The sequence below is a fragment of the Nicotiana attenuata genome, chromosome 3, assembly GCF_001879085.1.
Source record: "Nicotiana attenuata strain UT chromosome 3, NIATTr2, whole genome shotgun sequence".
NCBI lineage: Eukaryota > Viridiplantae > Streptophyta > Magnoliopsida > Solanales > Solanaceae > Nicotiana > Nicotiana attenuata.
Window position 1 is genome coordinate 58,158,316 of NC_031991.1, and position 15,159 is coordinate 58,173,474.

Consider the following 15,159-nt stretch of genomic DNA (forward strand, 5'->3'; position numbering starts at 1 on the left):
AAAATTAGTCTAATATTATCTGCTGGCGCTCATAGGCTAAATGATGTACTTGGTTGAATGCTGAGTTATTTACCTAGAGGAGCAGGGATCAAATCCCACTTAATTCTTTTTTTTCTCTCCTTTTTTTAGTGGTGCACCCAATAAAAATCTTAGATCCGCCTCTGATGATTAGTAGAGGGTATTAGCTAAAATCAAGATAAATTTTATACCACAATCATGCGATTATATAATCCTAGATAGAAGTAACCTCAGTCAAAATATTGGTTATAATCTCAGAATTATTATCCTGGTTATTATCACAACAGAATAACCTGGGATTGAAATGGGACTCCCAATTATAGTTTAGGACATTATCTAAGGATGAGAAATATTGAGGTTTGATGATAAATCCACCTGTGGTTTTATTTTCTAGTCTTCTTAGTAGAGCCTAAATCTTCTGGTTTTGCTATCAGGATTAAGATTATCCAAAATGGATAATAACTTAAGTTGCCTCGTCTTTAGGCCTTTATAAAATCCAATAATCTGGGTGTCTAATATTCGTCTATATATAGAAAAATGCATCATGAAGATTGAAGTATATAGTGTGAAGTCTATCAATATTTACAGCTCTACATTGTTTGTTTAAAGTAATACTAATTAAAATCTCAATTAGCAAACTAAATCTAAAACTATCGACCAAGAATATTAATTAAAACATTGGGCAAGAAATCTTGTCACAGTTTCAAAAGTGAAGTAGAAACAAACGATAGGACAAGAATGTTCAAGTGGTTGGTAGGGACCCGCAGATAAACAAAAATGTGAAAATAGAGGTCGTAATTCAACAACCCATTTGCTAAAATTAAGCAAAATCTAATATAGCAAATAATAGTGTGAGACCTATGTTTTGGAAGTATAAGCAAAAGACCGCACGCTTGGTTGAATTGAATTTCAAATGCATATTCTTGTTTTTTTCTCCTCTTTATTCCACCTTTTAGCTGTTGAAATTTGTACAAAGTCTTGTACTGCTAATACTGCTACTATAGTTTCTTCCACTGTAAAATGGATGTGGACGACATAATAATTATGTTAAACTAGTTCATGAATCTTGAATGTGGACACACGTAGAAAATTATAATAATTCCATGTACGTAACCAAATCCTATATATTGAGCTCATTGAGTGAAGGTTCAATGAATGCTCACCAACTAACTAATGGTCATGGAACACGGGGTCCTGTTCCAAATTAGTATTAAAATAAGTCTTCGGCTGGACCTACGTTTAGTTCATTTTTGACATTTTTATTTCACCGTCATTACTCATGACCTCAGACTATATGACGCATAACTACTGCTCTATTATCCTCTAATTTCAGTTTTTATCCTTTTTCTTACTATCGCGTATTTAAATTTTGATTTGAGCCGAGAATTTATTGGAAATAATTTTTTCACATCTACAAGTTAGAAGTATAATCTGCATACACATTATCTTATTGTTATTGTTGCTGTATTTAAACTTTGTTAGCTAATTCACTAATCTGAATTCATACTGTGTACGTTCACTAAAAATGGTAAAGAAATTCTTACAAAAGAGTTCTTTATTTTCGGCTCAAATTCGCGATCATTAGTTAACGATGATAACGTTGGAACAACCCCTGCCGGAGGTTTTACCTTTCTCCACTATAAATCTATATAATCCATTATAATATTAGACTACCCTATATTTTCCAGTTATAAATATTCTTGGTTTACATTTGTATTTTTCATGACATGTTTCGGATGATTTCCTTTATATCTAGGCCAACTGCAATGTTGTTCAATGAGAGAGAAAAGAAGAGATACATAAAAGATAAATTTAATACCAGTTTAGAGGTTACAGGACAAATCCCACCGGCCGCGGGTTTGACAAGAGTCAATTACATATAATATTTAAAAAGATAAAAAAAAAAAATTATCTTCAATTACATATAATATTTAAAAAGATAAAAAAAAATCTTTGTTAGAAAGTGAAAAAGATGGCGGAGTGAAATGAAAGAAAGCAAAATAGCAAATGAAATGTGAAACAAGTAGAAGCCAAGTCAATGTCCAAGTCAACTTTAGAGTTGAAAAAACTAATTAAAATCATAGTTGAGCTCCATATTGATCTGGCACAAATGCATTGTCTAGGAACTGGATAACGCACTGGAACACGTCAAGCAACTGAATCTTGTTTAAGCATAGAACTAATTGAATACACTTTAACTACTAACGCACATAGTTAAAAGAGGAATTTGTACCTATCTTAATTTGTTTTTCTGAGTCCATTACCAGCTACGTTGCAACACAACTTTGACACGCTCTTTACCGTTCATTGCATCTGATTTCATTTAATTTTGGGAAAAGGGTCAAATATACCCCTCTATCTTCGGATATTATCTATATTTAATATTCGTTATACTATCCGGTCAAATTTATTCCTATCATGAGCAAACTTTTAAAAATTACCCCTGGGTCCGTCAGGTGATCCATGATCTCCCAAATCATTTTAATCAAGTCACTTGTTCTTCTTCTTGATCCATTATTTTCGAAATAACTGGCATTTACACTTTTTTTAATTGAAAAAAAAAATAAGAGAAAGAAATAGTAAAATAATACAACGATTAGTAAACAAAGTATAGTAAATTGAAGAATCTAAATTAGGTAGCTTGTCTAAATTCCAAAAGTATTTACAACATCCTAACTTTAATGAATTCGTTGCACCAAAGGTATGGAGACTTTGCAAGTGTTAGTGATAGAAGTTGAAGTTCCCTGGAGACTTTACATTATCGAATTCAACTTTGCTTTAATCAAATGCCTACACATTGTGCACTCTTAAGTTAGTCGATCAAACTCTATACCAACCAGACGATAACAAATATATTCGAATATACATGTACATACATAATGATCATCTGCATATAATACACAATAAATAGAGTCAGTGAATCCTACTTGTGCATATATTGTTAAAAAATAAATAAAATCTTAAACCAATTCCAAACTCATTATCACAAGAAAAGAAGTGGGGCATTGGTAAAAAATATCCATGAATAGTATGTATAGTCTAGTACCTTTAGCATTCACATAAATAGTAATTTCTGAAAATAGTGGATCAAGAAGAAGAATAAGTGACTTAATTAAAATAATTTGCGAGATTCTGGGTCACCTGATGGACTAAGGGGTAATTTTTAAAAGTTTGCTGATGGTAGGGGTAAATTTTACGGAATAGTATAACGGAGGTTAAATAGAGAAAATATCCGAAAGTAGAGGGATATATTTGGCCCTTTTCCCTTTAATTTTTGGAATTTTTACCTCTTATAGCAAAGGTTGATACCTTATTTATTTTAAATAAATACCCTTTTAAAAAATTATATTTCATAGCTACCTTTTGATTCTTATAGCCAAATATCTATTTGTGGTTACCTCCTACCCTTAAGCCATAAAATACTCTTTGTATTATTTTCTCTCTCTCATTCTTTCAAATTTTTCTCCACCCTCTCTCTCTCTCTCAACACCGGTCTTTCTCCATGAATACAACCACTATTCTCCACTGATTCATCTCCATTGTCTCGCAAAATTTTCATTGTCAGTGTACTGGGGCTCTGAGTCAATGTCGAAATCAAGCCCTAGAGAAAAAGATCCACCCCATTCTGATGGTCGTTGCTTTGCAATGAAATCTGGACATGGCCACTGCAACTCTTGCCTCGCACCACCTCCATTGCTGCTTTTCTTCATCTACCAAATTCGCAATTACTAACAAAAGAAGACAATCTGCTATTGAAAACAGTGAATTTCTTTCGTTTTTGCGCCAAATATTGAGAGTTTCGAGTCAGAATCGCGGCCCTCTTGACGAGACGACATTAGGGTTGTTCTTGATCAAAGACGACGGAGTTTGGGGCTGATCAACATGAAGAGTCTGTTACCATTTTTTTTCATTGTATTTCAATGTATCTCGCTGTATTCTATGTATTTCATTGTCTTCTTTTTTTCCATTGTATTTCAATGTATCCCGCTGTATTCCATGTATTTCGTTGTATTCACTGTCTCGCTATATTTCATGAATGTATTCACATATTTTTTTTTAATTAATATAACGGAAAAGGGTTCAAAATGCCCCTAAACTATTGGAAAAGGTTTAAAAATATCTTTCATCCACCTATTGGGCTAAAAATACCCCTCCATCCACTTTTTTGGTTCACTTATGCCCTTTGGCCGTTAGGGCAATGCTAAATTAAAAATAATTATTATTCTTTTTGTAAAGCTTAAAAAAAATATTTTGCACAATATTTTCATTTTTTTAAACTAATGCACCAATAGTCCACTAATTTAGTAAAGTCTTCTTATTTTTTTTCCAATTTTTACAAACAAAAATATTTTTTTTCAGTTTTTTTAAAGCATTTTTTTTTTGTAAAAATTGAAAAAAATTGTAAAAACAAAAAAAATATTTTTAATAAAATATTTTCGTTTTTTAAAAACTGAAAAAAATAATTTCAACAAAATATTTTCGTTTTTGAAAAGTATTTGTTTTTTCAATTTTTTTTCAGTTTTTTAAAACATTTCGTTTTATTTTTGTTTTTCAGTTTTTTTTTAAAAAGAAAAAATATTTTCGTTTTTCTAAAAAAGCTGAAAAAAAATATTTTTCAAAAACGAAAATATTTGGTTGAAAATAATTTTTTCAGTTTTTAAAAAACGAAAATATTTTGTTAAAAACGAATTTTTTTTTTCTGTTTTTACAAAAAAAAATTCAGTTTATACAAATTTGTTTTTTCAGTTTTTACAAAAAGAAAATCTTTAAAAAAACTGAAAAAACTGAAAAAAAAAACATTTTTCAAAAACGAAAATATTTTGTTTTAAACATATTTTTCAGTTTTTAAAAAACGAAAATATTTTGTTAAAAACTGGAAAAAAANTTATTTTTAATTCAGCATTGATCTAACGGGCAAAGGGCATAAGTGAACCAAAAAGGTGGATGGAGGGGTATTTTTAGCCCAATAGGTGGATGAAGGGTAATTTTAAACCTTTTCCAATAGTTTAGGGGCATTTTGAACCCTTTTCCGTTAATATAATTTATGTATTCAGATGTATATATGTATTCAAATGTATCTGCAGTATGTATTCACATGTTTTTGCACTATAGATGACCTGCTATACTTCATGTATTCAATGTATTTTTATGTATTTAACTGTATTCAATGTAATTATATAATTTCTCTGAAGATTGCTATGTTTTTGGGGTGTTTTTCGATTGAGAATCTTTTTTATAACTGGAAATACAAATTTTGTGTGTTATAATTGAGTTTGAGTTATATTAGGAGTCTATTATGTTAATTGATTCACTTTCCGTTTAAAATCAGCTGAATAGACCAGAATTGCACTATTTACGTTATTGTATTCACAAATACATATCGTGAATACAGTCGAATATCTGTCTAGCTATAATCCCCTGTTTTATGCCGAGAAATGCTACTGTATTCATGAATATAGTAGCTTAAATACATCGAATACACTCAAAAAACCCTGAAAACATAGCTATAGGAGGTAATATAGTAAATGGTAGCTACAACTAGCTAATAACCGCTAAACAATAGTGGTTTGTGAAAATTTCTCTTAAATTTTCATCCCCCTCCCCCCTCCCCTTTTTTTTTCTCCTGCATAACGTAGAATTGAAGTTAATCCTTATTAATCCATTGTATAATTCGTTAGATAGAAAGGGAAGGGAAGAATTCAGTGAGAATAAAACATTGTGCTTTTAGAATGAAATCAGACTAAGGGTGTGTTTTGTACGAAGGAAAAATGTAACGACCCGACCGGTCGTTGAGTCCTAGCGCGTCGTTCAGCGATTTGAGGCCATGAGCAGCTTCATTTCAGGCATTTTGACTTGCACGCGCGGTTGGAATTGAGTTTCGGTAAATCCAGAGTTGATTTGGGAAGAGAATTCCTATTTCAGGAGCCTAAAGTTGAAAGAATGAACTAGGATGGGAATTTTGAGCAAACGACCTCGGAATCGGGATCCGAATGTTCCAGCAGGTTCGTATAATGATTTCGGACTTGGGCGTATGCCCGGTTCGGGTTTTGGATAACTCGGGAGCATTTTGGCGCCTATTGTGGAAGTTAGCATTTTAGAAGGAATTTCATAAGTTTGGCTTGAAGTGCATTTAAGTGTTATCAATGTCCGTTTGGGATTCCGAGACTGTGAATAGCTCCGTATGGTGATTCTGGAGTTGGGAGCGCGATCGGAAGTAAATTCGGAGGTCCGTAGGTCATCTTGGAGCCATTTGGCTAAAGATAGAAATTTGAAGGTTTTTGAGAAGTTTGACCGGAAGTGGACTTTTTGATATAGGGGTCGGAATCCGATTTCGAAAGTTTCAGAAGGTCCGTAATGTCAAATATGACTTGTGTGCAAAATTTGAGGTCAATCGGACGTGATTTGATAGGTTTAAGCATCGAAAGTAGAAGTTGGAAGTTCTAAAGTTCATAAAGCTTGGATTGGGAGTTGATTCATGATTTTAGCATTATTTGTTGTGATTTGAGGCCTCGAGCAAGTCCTTAATGTGTTTTGGGACTGGTTGGTGTGATTGGTCGGGGTCCCGGGGGCCTCAGGTGTGTTTCGGGTTGTATCACGCTCTTATTTGATGTTTTAACGTCGTTTCTATGGACATAAAGGGGTGCCATATTAAGCAAATGAGCTCCAAATTAAGTTTTTATTGAGCCATTAGATCCGTATCGTAATTTCGGAGCCAACACAAAAAGAATCGTCGAATTTGGACATCGTATGAGGGAGTTATGCTCATTCCCGTGTCGAGAAAAGTGCTGGTTGTTGTCATAACCGCAGATGCGGAAATTTTCCGCAGATGAGGAAATTTTCCGCAAATGCGGGACCGCAGATGCGGTCAAATTTCCGCAGATGCGGAAATTGCTGGAGGCAGAGAGGTTTCTTTAAAAATCGAAGTTTGGCTCATTTTCACTTCATTTCTTCCATGGGAGCCAATTTTGGAGCAACTTTGGAGTGTCATTTTCATCACCAAGCATGAGGTAAGTGATTTCTACTATTTTTGAGTATATACAAGGTTTATATATGGATTTAGACTTGGAAAATTGTAGAAAACTTGAGGTTTGAGGGAAAACCTAGAAAACTAGTGTTCTTGGATTTTGACCACGATTTTGGGTATGGAATTTAGAGAAAATCATATATTTGAGTTCGTGAGGCCATGAGTAATCTTTATCTTCGAAAAATTTTGGATTCCGGGCATGTGGGCCCGAGGGCATTTTTGTCAACTTTTCGATCGGGGTTAGGAATTGTTATAAATTGGATTATAATGAGTACCTTAGCATATATTAATGGATTTACATAATTATTGGCTAGTTTTGGAGCGTTGTGCATCGATTCGAGTCTTCGGAAGGGCGTGGAATGCCGGTTATGGACCTTCGGAGCGAGGTGAGTCTCCTTTCTAACCTTGTAAGAGGGAATTGTCCCCATAGGTGAATATAATTGATTAAGTGCTCCTACTTGCGGGGGCTATGTACGCACGAGGTGACGAGAGTCTGTGTGTAGCTACTATTATGCTATTGTCCGGGTAGCTAGGACCCAAAAGCATGAATACTTGGATTATTTGTAAACCCTATGGTAGCTTGAATTGCTTAAATCACATGGAATTTGTAAATGAATTTCTAAAGGGATTAAACTTTACTTCTTAAATTTATTAAAAGAGAATTTGATATATTTTGATAAATATTCCTTGATAAGTACTTACTTGATTGATTGAGCATGTATCTCTCTGTGTACCTGCGTCGCATGTACGATTCGCGAGCAGGGTATGTGTTTATTTTATGTTGGCCGCGTCGCAGATTATTTCGCGAGCAGGGTAATAGATGCATCTATAGGCGCGTCGTCGACCCTCGGCAAGTGCACATTTTATTTCTGTTGGATCGGGCCGTCGCCTCGGCATGATTTGTTCATGATATTTATGTATATTGATGCATGAGAAATTTTAAATGATGATATTGCCTTTCATGGCTTGATCTAAATTGATAAGATAAAGAAGTGTAAACCTTTAAAATCCTTTATTAATTGTTGAAGGTGTTTTGCCTGTCTTCCGGCTTTGTAAGTTAGAACTGCCATATAAAATCCCTGATTTCCTTGTACATTTAGTATATTATCATTGGACCTCTAGTAAGTGTCAAAGTTGGCCATCTCGTCTCTAGTTCTTCGAGATTAGACGGGATACTTGCTGAGTACACGTTGATTACGTACTCATACTACACTTCTGTGCATTTTTGTTGCACAGGTATAAGTAACTCTAGTGGCCTACTGGGCGTAGCAGCACGGATGACTCTGGGACTAGGTGAGCTGCATTGTTCGAGGCGACCCGCAGCTAGTGTAGTTCCTTTCAGCATTTTTATATTTATTCCCTGTCCACTGTATTTCGGACAGATGTTGTATTTTATTTTCCTTATTAATAGATGCTCATGCACTTGTGACACCGGGTTCTGGGATGGTTTTCGAAAGATGTGTACTAATAGTTATTTCTTAATTTGAATTGAAGCAGAGATTGTTTTATTTATGAAAAATGGAAGGAAAAACCCTAGATTTTCGAAAGGTATTAAAAAAGAATTTGATTGATAATTTAGTTGGCTTGCCTGACAGAGGTGCCCGACGCCATCACGACCCGTAGTGGGTTTTGCGTCGTGACCAAAAATAGTTTCCAATTTTTTCATGTTTGGTTGACTTAAATGTTTTGGAAAACATATTTCTCATGAACTACTTTTCCTCCAATTGGAGAAAAATGTTTTCCTTATAAAGAGAAGGGAAAATATTTTCCAAAACTCATTCACAACCTTCCCCACCCACCCACCCCATACCCCCACACCCACCCACCCAACCCCAACCCCCGCCCCACCCCCACTGCCCTACCCACCCTACCCCTCCACCAAATAAAAATATTGTTAATACTCCTTTCTTTTTATATTATAAATAGTTTTTTTTTCATTAAAACAAATGAGTATTTTCTTTTCATGATGTAGAAAAGTATTTTTTTTATTCCAATAAAACGAATACTTTATTTCCATGTTGTAGAAAGAGTACTGCAACCAAAAAAAGAGTATTTTCTTTTTAGTTATGGAGCACATATTTTAATGTTATTTTTTTGCATAAAAAAGTAAAGCAACACATTAGTTCATTTGAGTTTGTGTGAATTTTTAGAAAAATAATTAAATTCTTGAAGAAAATAAAGTCCTGAAAACGATAGGTATTTGGGGGCAGGGGGTGAGCAAGGAAACATGGGGACTTGGGGGAATAAGGGGTGAGGAGAGTAACATAAAAATATTTTCCTAAAAAAAAATTTCTACTGTCTAACCAAACACTAGAAAATATTTCCCGAAAAAAGTTTTCCACTCACCAACGTAACCAAACAAGAGAAAATAAGTGATAAAACTACTCATTTTTTATGAAAATATTTTCTATGAAAATATTTTCCACTGTGTAAATAGTTTCTGAGCTTAACTTATATATACGTATACCGATGATGCAAATTTTACGTTATCACTTCACGTAAAAGATATTTACAAATAACTTTCATAAATAGGCTTTTTGGATGGAATATTTCTCTCTCGGTGCAAGTTAGCTTAACCTGCGCCTACCATGGGTAAGAGAGCTCGTATTCCTTCGCAGAAAGCTCTAATGGCGAGAGAATCTGCTGCTGCACAAAGTAATGCTCAGAGAGGATTCAAAGACAAAGCAATCTGTGAAGAAACTCAAAATGAAACGCAATTAAGCCCAAATCGCAATGGAACAATACCAAATCAATTGAGCCCTAATCTCAATGGAACAGTACTGAAAAGTAATGAGAATGAGAAGCTGAAGCAAATTGGAGCAATTTAACTGTGGAATCAGATACAAGCATCTGCAAGCAGCAATCAACCTGTGCATGTGAACAATGGAAGGAAATCATGGGCTGAAGAAGCAGAAGAGGAGACAGAAAAGCAGGGAAGAAAGAGTTCAGTATGGGACAACTTCAATATTTCAAAAATCTCAAATGTTGGGTACAAATTAGAGTATGTGCAACCTAAATCGCAAGGTGAGTCAACTTTTGGTGAAATTGTACTAGAAGATATAAAAATAGAAGTAGAATATTGGGGAAATGTAGTTATTTGCTATGTCCTAGGGGCTCACCCTCCATTTTCAGTGATACAAGGCTACATTCAAAGGCTGTGGGGTAAACTAGGCATTGACAGGATTGCAATATTAAAAAATGGAGTAATTGTGGTACGATTTGATACAGTAATGGGTAAGCAGGAGGTTATTGAAGGGGGGATATACCATTTTGATAACAAACCTTTCATTGTGAAGGCTTGGACACCGGAGTTAGAGTTCACTCGAGAGGAATTACTGACAGTACCAATATGGATCAAATTGCTGGGATTGGACTTCAAATATTGGAGTCCAAGAGGATTGAGTAAGATTGGAAGTCTGGTGGGAAAACCATTGATGGTAGATCAAAACACAGAGAGAAGGAATGGGCTGAACTTTGCTAGACTTTTGGTGGAAGTGGAAATGGATGCTAAACTACCAGAGGTGGTGAAGTTCAAAAATGAAAAAGGAAGAATAATAGAGCAGAGGGTAATCTTTGATTGGAAGCCAACCCTATGTGCCCATTGTGCTAAATATGGGCATGAGGAGACAGTGTGTAGACCCAAGAAGAAGATACCAACAAATGAGAACAATGAAAGTCAAAATGGCAAGCAGGAAGATAAACAAGCTCCAAAGGAAAATGGAAAAAAGCAGGAAGATCAGCAGGTTTCCACAGTAATGAAGGGAACGCCGACTAAAAATACACCAGCTATACATCAGCAGAGTGAAGCAAAAGTCCAAAGTGCATCAAAGGAGAGGGGGGAGGCATGAGGATGGAAAACTCCTCATAAGGTAGGCAAGAACATCCCAAAGCAGACTGAGCAGATGGAAAAATCAAATCATTTTCAGGTGTTGCACAAACAGGAAGCAATAAATCAGATGAAGGAAGTAAATGTAGGGGATAAGGTGGGTGGAAAAACTATTCCTCATTGTGGGAATGGTTAAAGTCTACTTAGCTGGAACTTTAGGGGGCTAAATGCCCCTAATAAGCAAAAGGAGGTGAAACTCCTTTGCAATGAGGAAAAAGTAGGCTTGATATGTTTTCTTGAAACTAAAATAAAAAAGGAAAAGATGGAGGGCATAGCAGATAAATTGTTCACAGGGTGGCAGTATTTTACTAACTTGGACTGTCACTATAATGGAAGAATATGGGTTACTTGGAGGCCAGACTATTACAGGATTGTGTTGAAACACAAGTCAGCTCAGTTGATAACTTGTGAAGTGCTGAGTATTCCACTTCAGTTATCCTTTGAGGTAACATTTGTGTATGCTTTTAATACAAAAGAGCAGAGAAGAAGTCTGTGGGAGGACTTAGTCAGCCATAGCAGAACATGCAAAAAGCCTTGGTTGGTTGTGGGGGAATTTAACTCAATTCTGAGTGCTGATGATAGAATTGGAGGTAATGAAGTGACTTGGGCAGATGTGGTGGATTTCAATAATTGTATAATGGAATGTGGTTTGATGGAGCTCCCTGCACAAGGAAACAAATATACTTGGAGTGACAAGCATGATGAGCAAAGAATATTTTCAAAAATAGATTGGATATTCATGAATGAAGAATGGTTTGACAACATGCCTGAATGTGCAGCTAGATTCTTGCCAGAAGGAATAAGTGATCACTGCCCGACCAAAGTGTTCTTAACTAGTGAGAGGCACAGAGTCAGAAGATCTTTCCAATACTGCAATGTGTGGTCTCATCATCCACAATTCTTATCTATAGTGAGGGAAGGTTGGAACTGTAATATAGAAAGCTCAGGAGGATGAAAGCTCTAAAGAGGAAGCTCAAAGAATTGAACTCTCAGGCTTTTCATAATATAGTTGCTGAAGCAAATGAAAGCAGGATATTTCTAAAGCAGGCACAAACTCAACTACAAAGGAGCCCATCAAATCTGGAGTATCAACAAGCAGAAAAGGAAGCTTACAACAGATATAGGCAAGCTTCATATTTAGCTGAAGTCTATCTACAACAAAGAAGTAAGGCAACATGGATCAAACTGGGTGATGACAACACTAGATACTTCTATTCAGTCATCGAGCATAGGAAGTTAAAGCAAGCAACTACTCAACTTAGAGATAGTAAGGGCAACTGGCAAACTGACCCTGATGCTATAGCAGGAATGTTTGTTTAGTATTATGAAGAATTGCTAGGGAGGAAGACACATGGTAGAAACAATGCAATCAAAGGGATTCTGGAAAGTGGTCCATTACTATCAGAGAGCCAGCAGTTGGAGATGATGAAGCCATTCAATGAAAAAGAAGTTAAATAGGCTGTGTTTCATATTGACAGCAATAAGAGCCCTGGTCCTGATGGCTATGGTAGTGGATTTTATAAATCAGCTTGGTCAATAATAGGAAGAGATGTTTGTGATGCTGTGTTAGAATTTTTCCAAAATGGAAAGCTGTTGAGGGAAATAAACTCAACCAATATAGCATTAGTCCCTAAGGTGGAAAATCCAGAAGATGCAACTCAGTATAAAGTATAAACCCATTGCCTGCTGCAATGTCATATACAAGTGCATTTCCAAAATGATCTATGAGAGATTAAAACCAGTAGTGAGCCATATAGTGTCAGACAATCAATCAGCTTTTGTACAGGGGAGATCTATGATGCATAATGTGTTGATCTGTCATGACCTGCTAAGACACTATAATAGGAAAACATCTCCAAGATGCTTAATGAAGATAGATCTAAGGAAAGCCTATGATATGGTGAGTTGGGAATTTCTGGAAGAAGCACTGATAGGCTTTGGGTTCCCTGACAGATTTATACAATGGATCATGGTGTGTGTGACTACCACTATGTTTACAATAAAGATAAATGGAGAAGGGCATGGTTATTTTGCAAGGAAGAGAGGATTGAGACAAGAAGATCCAATATCTCCACTGTTATTTGTTTTAGTTATGGAATACCTCTCTAGAACATTGAAGACTATCAGCAGGCTGCCTGATTTTAGCTTTCATCCTATGTGTAAGGAGCTGAAGTTGACACATCTCATCTTTGTAGATGATCTGATGATATTCTGCAAAGGGAATGAGAAATCAGTGAACAGAGATCANCATTTCAGTAAGGCTTCAGGGTTGATTGTAAATATGGATAAATCCAGCATGTTTGTAGCTGGAGTAGAAGAAGAAGTCAGAGATGTGTTGCTGATAAAAACTGGATTTGCACTGGGCACATTTCCAATCAGATACCTAGGCTTGCCACTATCACCAAGGAAATGGAATAAGATAGAATGTCAAATGCTGATAAGGAAGATCACACATAGGATAACTGTCACATATTCTAGACAGTTGTCTTATGCAGGGAGATTACAAGTTGTCAATGCAGTGCTTTTCTCTATACATAGTTTCTGGGGGGCTGTCTTTATTCTACCTCAAAGTATATTAAAAGAGGTTGACAAAATATGTAGAGATTATCTGTGGAGGAAGAATAAGGGCCAGAAGAAAGTAGCATTAGTGGCATGGGAGAAAGTCTGCTGTCCAAAGAAGCTAGGTGGATTGAATGTGAAAGGTTGTAAAATATGGAATATAGCATCAGTAGGGAAGTTAATGTGGCAATTGGTAATGAACAAAGAGTCTCTTTGGGTACGATGGGTGCATGGTGTATACATGAAAGCTGATAGGGATATCTGGTATCACAGTCCTCCTACTGATAGTAGCTGGTATTGGAGAAAACTAAACTCTTTAAAAGGAGAAATGCAAGGGTGGTACTCACAAGGCAGATATAGCCTAAATCCAGGAGGCAGCTACTCTATAACTAGAAGCTATCTAGCTATGATAAAGCAACAACCACAACTGAAGAGAGCAGACTTGGTATGGACTGCTGTGGCTCTACCTAGACACAGATTTATTATGTGGCTGGCAATTCAAGGGAAACTACTTACCAAAGACAGACTAATAGAGATGCAAATCCCTGTGGAAAACATAAATTGTATCTTGTGTGAAGCAGACCAGATGGAAACAAAAGAACATATATTTGCTGACTGTGACTGGATCAAAGCAGTTAGACAAGATATCAATCAGTGGATAGGACAATCAGTACATGAAGAAGACTTCAAGTTGATGCTGGAAAGGATTAAAAGTAAACACTGGAAGCAGTTCAAGAAGGAGGTGATAGCAGCAGTCAATGGAGCAGTAATATATCACACTTGGAGAGCTCGGAATCTTAAAATTTTTCAAGGCAAAAATGTACATAGAGTAGAGGCAATAGAACAAATTAAGAGGGAAATCATAGAGAGGGAGAGTAGAACATATGAGGTTATCAAAGAAGGCTCATAGGTGTAGGAGTTTTATACAAAGTATATTGTGTAATTAGATTGTGGAGTTGGGGACCTTAATCAGTGGTCTGAAAAAGGTTGCCCTATAAGTGTAATTGTTTTGATGTTAATGGTAATTTTACATTGTTACCAAAAAAAAAAAACTTTCATAAATAGAGAAATTTAATTATAAATTTGAAAATATAAAGCTGATAATCTATTACAACAAATTAAAAAAGTGTCTATCTTGGAAAAGTCTTCTCGTATGAAGTGCATTGACAATTTTCTGGTATTCTTTTTTTTTTCCTCCCATCATTCTTAAGTAAATTCAATATTTGCTGATAGTCTATCATACTGTCCATGTATTCTGAATTTCTCTATCTAGAAAATTAAATGTTCCCATATGAAAATCTCCATTTTCTCCGCCATCCCCTATAAGTCTAGGTTTTCTTGATCGACATAACAATTTAAAGATCAATAATAGGATCAACTGATAGTCAAACAGAAACAAATAATTCGTCTAACTTTCAAACTTCAGATCGACAAGATTTTAGTTTTCTTCCCTTTAGAAAAAAAAAATTATATTAAGTAGTAATTTTTTTAATTTTATAAACTACATCTAGAACTTATCAAATAATTCATCTTTGTTTTTTCTTCAATATAATCTGTTTGTTCATCTAAAGAAGATTAAAATAATTTCCTCCTCACATTGTCGTGAGATACACATATAGAACGCGTATTGTACAGATAAATTGGTGAATTGGTATATCCTATTCTTGGGTGG